A 10,361-nucleotide genomic window follows, 5' to 3' on the forward strand; every position below is an offset into this window, starting at 1 on the left:
CGCCATTAACGGGGAGCGCAACATGGAGAAGTGCGTAAAGCTAACAATTTTTGCTTAAGTGACTTGCTCTTCTCCCAAAAAAAAAATTGGTCTTTTCTTTGTGTTTGATTCAACCTTGCAAATGTCTTGGTCATCTTCACGCTTTGCAGTGAATGATCGCCATAATCCTCGAGGAGGGTTCTGAGCTTTTGTTATATCGAAATAACCTTTCACAAGTCGCAAGTGGATAGTGCGACTTATGAACAACCACATAAGCCAAGTCGCATTTTGAAGGTAGAGGAGGTCGCATTTCGGAGTCACATGCAAGTCGCATTCCATATTAGTTATGCAGGTCACGGAACAAGTAGGTCGTGAGGTTGCAGAATCTTGGAAGTCTCGAAGACTGCTGGTTTCCTCAATCATGATCATGCGACCCTACGACTAGTCATGTTCAAGAACTATGCCCTATGGAGGTCGCATGGTCGCACTTGAGCAGAGGTCGTGCTTTCAGTTGCTTCTTAGAGGCTTTGGAGTGCGACTTAGTGACCAGAAAATTGTAAATAAGGAATGTGACCAGTCGCATTTAACGAAGGGTCATATTTCAAGGCGCACAGTTGGAGATATCCCTTGCAACTTTGCGATCCGAAGTCACAAATCAATAGGGAGCTTGAATCACATCCTTATGTCGCTTTGCTCGAGTTATCTGTGGGATTCTGCAACCCATAATCACACTTGTTGACGTGACTTGCAGGAGTAACCATCTTTGCTGCCCTAGAAGTAGCTAATGCAACAACGGGAATTTCAAGAGCAGGACTGGTCAAACTCTTGTTCTCGGCCATGTTCCATTACTCCAGGGGCTGATAGAGGCCGATGACCAAACGATTAGTACTGGGGATGGAAGAGGCAAACACCTTCGAGGTATCTTGTGCATGCACCCTGATTCCACTAACGAATTCCACTTCTCCCATGGCACGAGCAAGATAAGATATTCATCGTTCTGGTGGTAATCAAGAGGCATTACGGACCCAGTATGACCAGAAAGGAAGACGTAACTAAGCATGTTGAATTGGTACTGATTCGCACAGAAGGATGCGATAGGCAACCTCAGTTTCTCGAATTAATTGGTCGTTCCTTATGTCGTCCTGATTGATTGTTTCCTTCACACTAAAACTTCAAACTAATCCGTAGTTGTGCGCTCTCCTACTAATATTATTTGCTCGTACGTGCAATACCTCTCAACATTTGACCGTCGGCAAACAGAGATGGAGCGATTATCATAATACAAGCCTGTAAATTCCTGCTGTCGGTGTTGGCGTAAGCTATGTTTTCACCCCATGTTCGCCTCAAAACAACCTCGCACTTGGTGACACTATTGAGGGCACATACGCAGGTTCCTCTCTGAAACGTGGTAGCATGTATGGTCCTTCTGACGGGTAGCAGTTTTATTCTTGTGGCTAGCATCATGCTAGTGGCGTCCAGTGTTTGAGATTGTCCCCACAATAGCACCTTCTTCTCATATACATTAGCTAGTTATCTTCCGGCTTCCTACGTCGTTGACACCGATCCTTGTTTTGCGTTGGGAGATAATCCAATTTTCCAGCATATACGACACATGTCACTGGGAAGAACTATACATGTGGAGTGATCATTTTATGCCAAATAATTAGGCCGATAGGCCTTTCTTTGAAAGGGACCTTTCGTCGTCCCTTTCTTTCTCATGCTGACACGTTGCATCGGGAACAGAGTGAGTATAACTGCAAAGTTTTATAATCTCATGGCGACACGTGGCATCGGGAAACCAAAGAGTTCTGCAAGCGAGCTGCGTCGTGTATTCATGGATATTGATGAAAACGGTTCTGCTGCTAAATTCGTGCCGTTTTCTTAGGAGCCGCTTCATTCCTCAGGTATTCCACCAGGCGGACGATGCCCCATTCCCTCACCTCCCCAAACGCGTTCATCGCTGAAGGTGTCAGGGCTTCGCTAATCAAATTCCTGCGAAGACTCCGCCACAGAGGCCCGTATGCGGCCGAACTGATGCTGTGTCGGTTGCTGCTGAAGATTTTCTGCATCCCGCCAAAGGGTGGGCGGTCAGAGAAGATGGAGCTCTTCTGTGCCGTGTTTTGCAGGTATTGAGCTCACCTTATCTCAAAGGCATTCCCTCCAGCCAGAAGGTAATTCAAATCTTTTTCCCGTTTTGCTTTCTGCAGTAGCTACAATTTTGGTCTTCTAATTTTGGTCCGGGGTTCCTTGTCCACACCTTGCCTACCGGCTAAATATTTGGGGTTTTCTGCTGGCAGACAAAATTATATTATAGTCTAAAGCGAGATGATTTCAAGAGGAAGGCTAAAAGTCTGGTCCTGGCAATATTTTTCTTCTTACTAACACCGATTGAGGCACAGTAATTCCAGAAGTTCATTTTCCCTGTAAGCATTCATACAAATATGTTCTATTTTTTGTAGTGATGCGTGATAGGGTTTCTTGGCAGCAGGTAAACAATTCTACACTAGGGTTTGCTCTCGCGTCTGGAGTAGTTCTTGGTAAGTTCTAATATTTTACCCTCAGGATTCGTTACAGTTTTATTTTTCTTTATCTATAGGATAATTTCCCTTTAGTTTCTCTTTTGAAAAATAAGAAGGAAATTCTTCTTCCGCTCAACGAATTCATGAGGAATTCCTTGTCGTTCGCAGAGCTCACATGGTTACGGGAGCATTGGGACTCATCCAGTCGGGATTATCATTAACGGCTTGCGGCGCACCTACCCAGGTTCATTTTATTGGCAAAGCACTTAAGGCTTTTTGCCAGAGCATTGTTTTCATTGTGTTACTGTACTTTAAATCTTCTGTTGGAACTTACTTCCAGGGAAGGTGCCACTTTGTGGCTGCTTTTTCTTCTCAGTTCTTCTGTAATGATAATTACGACCCTTTTGGACAATATTTATGTGGTCTTTAGTATATTATTATCTGCTGAAGCAAGTCATACCCTTAATGGTTTCCTTCTCTGTTAGGAAAGACTATGGCCTCCAATCGTGCTTGTTTTTTCTTTCTGCTTCTTGATATCAAAATAGAACTTTTTATATGTCATCTTGTAAGAGGCCTTCCGGCCGGGACTGTAATTGTTATTTTCGGGTTAAAATACAATACATCGGCTACTTTTGAATGTTTAGCCATAATCTGTGGCATTGCCCTCTTTTACATATGGATATGTTTTTTTTCAAATTGTTCTCGGATTGATTCTTATATAAATATAAAATTGTGGTTATGCTTTACTGTTCTTTTATGAGGCAAAATATTCTAGCTTTACTATACCCTGAATACTGTATTTTTTTTTTAATATTCTCAAAAGGTTGTATGCCCTTTGTTTTCCAGGGATTGTTCCAGGCATTCATACCTAGGGTCTGACAACAAGGCGCTACCCTTCCTGTTCTAGCCCTTACTGCTCAATAGTTAATAATTTTTTCTAGGCACTCCTTGCGGTTTGCTTTGTTTGATCCTGCTAAGGCTTAAAAAAAATAAGAGTTTAACACAGGTATATCTAAATTTGAAATAAGCTATGTTAGCATGTAAGTCCAAAGATAATGTGGGTCAAACTCGACTCTCAAACACAAGAAGCTATTGCAACAGCCTCTGTTCATCTGGTATTTTCTAACCCCATATTTCCTTAATAGCTCTAGATCCTTATCAATCCAGATCTGTTAAGAAATGATCGATACTAGCATGGAGCCTTATTATCCCAGATCTATTGTGTACTAAGAGGTGTCTATTTTTCTTGGCACTCCTTGCGGTTTGCTTTGTTTGATCCTGCTAAGGCTTAAAAAAAATAAGAGTTTAACACAGGTATATCTAAATTTGAAATAAGCTATGTTAGCATGTAAGTCCAAAGATAATGTGGGTCTATTCTAAACTGGTTGTTTTAATAGTTTATTTACTATTTTAAATAGTTTTAATAGCTATGCAAAACTAGTTGTTCTCTATATGGAGTAATACAAAGACAAAAACACGTACTCAGGGATCTTCTCCATCCCAGGGTATGGAACAACTCTTCTTTATGCAGAAGGCATTGCTCAGGGTTTTAGTTAAAGATCTAATTCCAAATATAAAAGTTTTGTAATGTGTAGAAAAAAGGCATTGAGCCATTGGATCTGAACACACGCAATTACAGGTGGTTTGAGCGGAAAACTAGAAGATTTTGGAAATACAATAAAATTGCCGCAACAGCACGGCAGGGAAGCCAAGGTTGTGAGTATTGCGTATTTTGGTGGGAATGAGGGATAACCCTTAAAATATCTTTTCAACTGCAAGAGATCAGGTTACTATCAAAATGTTTTTTGTGTTTAACCTTAAGAGAATATGCAGCTAAGAACATTTTAATATTATTAAATGACAAATTTTACAAGGATTTGACTGGAATGCATCGGTGAATGAATAGGCTTGAAAAAGGCATGGCGATGTTCAGACTCCAGAGGTCATCAAATCAGACTTTCAGAAGTTTAGATGATGTGGATCATGTTGAGCTGCTGCGTGCATTGACTTCACAGTGAGGGATATCCTTGTTTCTGGTAGCTCGATTTTAGTTAAATGTTGCTATACGGATATACTTCCTATCTCAGGAACCAAAACTTTCCATTTATGAGCTAACTGGTATCAATAACGAACATTCTGAAGAACTTTTTTTGGTTGCACGCCTTCCGCCAGACTCTTTCTGTAGTGATTTGAAGTCTGTAGTGATTTGAAGAAGTCACTAAATGTTTTTACATACCAGCTATGGGTTTTTCCCCAGTATCTCCGAGTACTTGAAGCGCTATAGTTTTTTCATGCTAATGATGGGTTGTCCCGGGTATCTCCGAGTACTTGAACTGCTATTTTAAATAATAAATGATTTGGGCTACTGGAAAAACCAATCGCTGCAAAAGATAGAACCCTTCCCACCAACATATAAAGCATAATAAAATTATGAATGGCCGTATTTATGAAGAGAGGAAAGAATGTGTAATGTTTAGTGTGGTGGAAGTCATGGATACTCTTGGAGGGAATCTATATTCAAGCCCATGAAAGACATGTTTAGATGATATTGCTCAGAAATGTAATCTGAAAAATATCGATGTGAAAAATAACTTGTAAAATGGGGAGAAATATATATTCTTCACTCTTGGATTTCCTTCTCTTCCTCGATGGGATGGATGTTTACGGGCATGTTGCTTGCGAAGGCTAAGTGTAAGGACCTTGTTATATGTAGCCGGGAGAAGGGGTACATGAAAAGGCATCCATGTGATGAGAATTTTGACAATGACTTTTTGCTCTCTGTCATTTTGCTGGTATGCTTCAGCCTTAGCTTTGGATAGATGTCTTTTTTCACGATTTCATTTTGTTTCATAGTTTGAACAGATTGTACAGTACGGTTAGACACTTGTGATGTAGCTCAGAAATCTATTATTAAAACAGTTTATGTCAAGCATGTCGACATGCTCTTTTCTATTACGGGATGGCCATAAATAGGGGATATAACAGAATATGCCCTTCAGTCTTTTGAGATTTTGAGATGAATATGGTGGGAACTTTATGGCAATTTGAAATCTCAATTGTTTTTTTTCGATAATATAATTTTGCAGCTTCAATTTGCTCAAAAAGATATTATTAGGATCGATGTATATTTTTAGACATTGCCTGTTTCTGCATAGGAGAAGACAAGGATAAGGTCATAAAAATATTTGATGGATGTGACTGAAGAAAGGTCATCATAAGGTCATAAAAATATTTGATGGATGTGACTGTGAAGGAAGGTCATCATAAGGTCATAAAAATATTTGATGGATGTGACTGTGAAGGGTGTCACAGCAAGTGTCTTACGCAGGTCAAGACTAAAAGCGCTGTAGCAGCTGTAGGATTGCATCCGAGTATGGGCAAAGTTTTGGAAAAAAAACCTTGGTGGCGTGTGTGGCCCAAACTGACAACTTTTGGATATGTATTCCACCATTCATTTGTAAATGTGTGACAGTGAAGCATGATTTCAAGTAGGAAATATGATGCTCATCACAACCTAACAACTATAATGATATGAATAAAATTGCATTGCTAGCTATCTGTATTTATTTTTGAATTTTCCGTTCATGTGAAATAGCCTATGTTTTCTTTATTTTTCTTGCAAGTAACTGTTCATCTTGATATTTTCCTATTATATGCTCCTTTTTACAGTGTAATATTTTTACAGCCTGTCTACCTGATATTTATTTCTGTTGGTCCAATGGAACAAAAATAAGGTTCTTTTCATTTTTCCATCTTGTTAAAATGTTACTGTTTTCAATATTTGCAGCTTTTGCTGTTATAAAATTTTCTACAAATTTCTAATTTTCAAATATCTGTATAAACTTTTTATCTGTCTATCATAGAAGTTTTCTGTTATAAGGCCAACTGTATATCATAAAATTTTCATTATATGCTAAAAGTTGATGATCACAGTAAACTGGCCATTGAGGGTTCACCTTGTGATGTTATCAATCTAACATGTTAAAAAAGAATTAAATTAAGGTTGAATTTGCGATTATGTAATAATGATATGGATTAAGTGGCAGGTGTGCAAGAGCAGTTACAGTAATAGAAACTGTATGACAGATTATATCATTATACCAACGTAGTAGGTGCTTAAATTTCATACTAAATGTCCATGAGAACAAGGACATCTTTGGCTAGGTCTGTCTTGGAGTTACCCTTGCTAAACCTGTAATATTCTCACTACCAAGTTTGAGATATTTGTCTGTAAATATACTCAAGTTGTTGGTAATTTTCCCTTTCATCGAAGAAAGCTACAGTATAGCTTCTGCTTTGTAAACTTTATGCAACTTTTTAGAACTGCTCAGTTAGAGTCAAATCAGGGTATTAAAATCCATTACTGTGAAGCTTGAAGATTCCAGTCTTGTCACTGAAGGAACCTCAGGAAGTAATGGTCAATTGGAATGGATATTCTTGCTGTTTTTTTTGTCTCTACTGCAGGGCAAAACAAAAATATGTTAAGGCCTATAAATTTTGGTGCCATGATAAGTGCATATTGCAAAAATTCACATCTCTCTGACGTTGGAAATGGACATCATATCTGGTCAAGGCAGTACTTATATGATAGGTATTCCATCCATAATATGAACCTTGTTGGAGATGGAATTCCCTCTGGCAAATATCATTGAATCTAAATCAGCATAGATTAGAAGAGCACTGTGTACATTATCTGTATCTTCATATAGATACAAAGGATTGCATTTGCACCATTTTCAAATTGTTTTATATTTTAGACCCAGTGCCATCTGAGAAATGGACCAAGCTGAGTATCATGATGTATATTTTGTATAACTACCACTCATTTGGTGTGGGACTGGCTCTCTTTCCCAAGGGTAATAATCAAATTATAAATCTCTCCTTCCAGAAAGTTTAAAGACCTGGTTGCCCTTGTGTTGCACACAGATAGGGCACTCCTCAGACAATTTAATTACCTGCACCAGCAGAATTCACAGAAATGGCAGCCTGAATCAATTATATATGTTAAAATATATTGATTTAATAATGCAAATGAGTGCTTTGTTTATCTCACCTTTGGCACACATTTCAAACAAAAGAAGTGGCTACACGCTAATTGCTTCGGCTCCACAACGGCATCTGCACATAGACTTATAGGTAGAAGTTTCGGATTTTGTTGTCTGTTGTTAGAATACAGATAAATCATTGAAATAACAATGTCAAAAAAACGAATATTCTAAGTACCCAGGCATATAGAACAAGTAAGTTCCTTATCGATAACAGGTGTTGATGATGCTTGTGTTAAAGCTTTGGAAATAGTGGGCATGTTCCCCACTGTTTTCTCTGAAGTATTTAATACCGTTTTAATACGATTGGATCCATTAAGATTTGAAAATGGACTCTCTGGAAGGTTATGTCCATAGCTGTTGCAAGGAAAGAAACTCACTGATCATTACCTTTTTATAATAATCACCCAAACAAAACAAAGTAGCTTCTATTCAACTACTTCCAGGAACCCATTATTGACAGCTTGTTTTCTAAGTAAAATCTTTGTCATGTTCTTTATTTTACAGAACTGAAAACTGTGGATGATGGTCTCTACCTTTCTTGATCGTCATTATCCTGCTTAGGCTTATCTTCGTTATTCTTTGGTACCTCAAGCAACTACCCAAACTGATCGGTTGAAGGAAAATTGTTGAGATGTGCATAAGAGGATGAATGAAATTACTTAAATGCAAAGTGATAGTCTCTAGAGAACATGTCTTGAATAAGTGGGTATCCTAGGTTTACCTTCTGATGCCTTGGATTCTATTTCATACTGTGGGAATCCATTAGTGAATCTATTCTTGAGGTGGTGAGAAACAACAATAGGTAGTGATATTGTAGGTACATTTGGGTAAATATCCATTTCTTTCTTTACACCAACTCTTTCCTTAGGAAAATAAATGTCATTTATAGATGGACGTGTATCCTTTGGAGTAGTTCTTCTAGAGCTAATAACTGGAAGAAAACCTACACACAGCCAGCGACCCGTTTCCCACAGTCAAATTTGACCCACTAGCAATCCAATCCAAACAACATACACAAAGTGAGTGAGAGCAGTTCAGTTGAGCTGGGGGTTTCCCGGTCTCTAAGAAGCTCGAACCCTTGACCCAATATCTGGAGAAAACCACAAAGACACCACAACACACAGACCAACCTCTTCTTCGCCATGGGGGGCAACGTCCCACGTCAATCTGGCGTGTTTCCTGGCTTTCCACTGCTTGATTCCTGTGAATTCGGCCTCGCAATGCACACATAGTCCATTGACCGCCTTCAGCACTCTGGCTCTTTCCAACTGTAGAGAGATATGACGAAACCAGTGCACCTGTGACCTGACCTTTATATTCTAACGCAAAAGCATAGAAAGATAGTAATGGATTCATTCTCATCGGTATGGACGCTCACTGTTTCTAATGGAGAGAGGGAAAGCAGAGGAAGAAAAAAGCCGACCAATAGTACCCACTTCTAAGCTAGCTTCGGATTACCTAGCTATACCGGGTGCATTTATGTTATTTTTCTCTTGCTCTTATAAAAACAACATCAGTGGTTTCAGTGTCCTGCCTTGTAGTTGTTATATATGTCATGGCAAGCTATCTTGTTATAGTAGAATACCTGATATGCTTGATATGATAAAAGTCAAACAGTTGACTTTGTTCATGTCTATCAAAAAACAGTTGACTTTGCTTAATGATCAGTTAGCTTTGCTCATGTATATCAGAATTCTCGAATAGTCATATCCCTGTATTGAGATTTTATTCACATGATCAATAATCCCCTTCTTATCCACCTATGGCTTTACATGCAATACCGTCCTAAAGCGTTATCCTGTAGGTACACTTCAGTAAGTTTCATATGTGGCCTGTTTTGTGCCCTGGCTCACAACCTCTTGTTTCCAGTCTACATATACTATTACACAATACTAGATATACTTGCACTGATATGGCCATTGATGGTACCTTCTTCAGCGATCTGTGGTCACAGCTTGTAGCAGCTTTAATTTTATTTCAAATGTCTTGCCATTCTAACATGTTTGTTTTTCCTTTGCAGATTTTCTTGTCCAGTGTGCTCCAAATCTGTCTGTGATATGTCTAAATTGTGGGAGAAACTTGACCGAGAGGTAGATATTTTCGACAAGATGAACATCTTGAAGTCAACTTGCAATGGGTTGTATAAAGAGTAGCTTATTAGATGTGTTTTTGCTAATTTTGATTTCTCATATTTGAAATTTTCTTTCGTCCAATGGCAATTGATTTTTTAAGTTTCTTGAGTGGATTCTGATATTTTTTTTTGATATTTTTTTTTGTCATGTAGGTTGCCTCAAGCTTATAAGAACAAAATGGTAAGTTGTCTGATGGTAGCGTGAGAGAAAATACCTCACCACTTTCTCGTCGGTCATTTGAGCCGGTTTGGATCTTATGCAATGACTGTGGAGTAACTACTAAAGTAAATTTTCACCTTGTTGCACACAAGTGTCAAAGTTGCAACTCTTATAACACCTGGCAGACCAGGGGAGGTCCTTTTGCAAGTTCATGTGGATCTCATCTTTGATATTCTCAAATGTTCAGATTCGTGTATCCCACTTTACCACTTGTAACGTTGCCTTAGCACTGCCTATGTAGCATGAAAAACAGCGGTACTGCAAATTGCTATGCAGTGGCATTACTGTAAGAATTCATTGTAACCGTTGAGTTTTCCACAAATGAAAAATTCAATAATTCCAATTTAATAATCCTATCGGCCTCTCTTTGTACCTTTTGGGACAATTGCTAGTGTAGCCACTATTTGTGATGTGCGATAGGGCCTGACCAAATTTCAATACACTCTTGTTCTTTCTTTCGATTA

At 38.7% G+C, this 10,361-nt stretch overlaps 1 long non-coding RNA gene across 5 annotated transcripts; it reads left to right on the plus strand.

Moving 5' to 3' along the window:
• The first annotated feature begins 1,776 nt into the window (after positions 1-1,776).
• Positions 1,777-10,251, plus strand: LOC149142304 (uncharacterized). Of its 5 annotated transcripts, none has more exons than XR_016264138.1 (7): positions 1,777-2,150; positions 2,277-2,516; positions 2,667-2,742; positions 3,345-4,284; positions 4,405-5,290; positions 9,567-9,636; positions 9,831-10,251. It is a non-coding gene; the product is annotated as an uncharacterized LOC149142304 (long non-coding RNA). The 5 variants fall into 5 exon arrangements; XR_016264140.1 differs by having other exon boundaries at positions 4,138-4,284; XR_016264136.1 differs by having other exon boundaries at positions 2,667-4,284.
• The last annotated feature ends 110 nt before the right edge of the window (positions 10,252-10,361 follow it).

The sequence above is a fragment of the Pinus tabuliformis genome, chromosome X (assembly GCF_031772625.1).
Source record: "Pinus tabuliformis cultivar Carrire ecotype Pingquan chromosome X, CPIR1, whole genome shotgun sequence".
NCBI lineage: Eukaryota > Viridiplantae > Streptophyta > Pinopsida > Pinales > Pinaceae > Pinus > Pinus tabuliformis.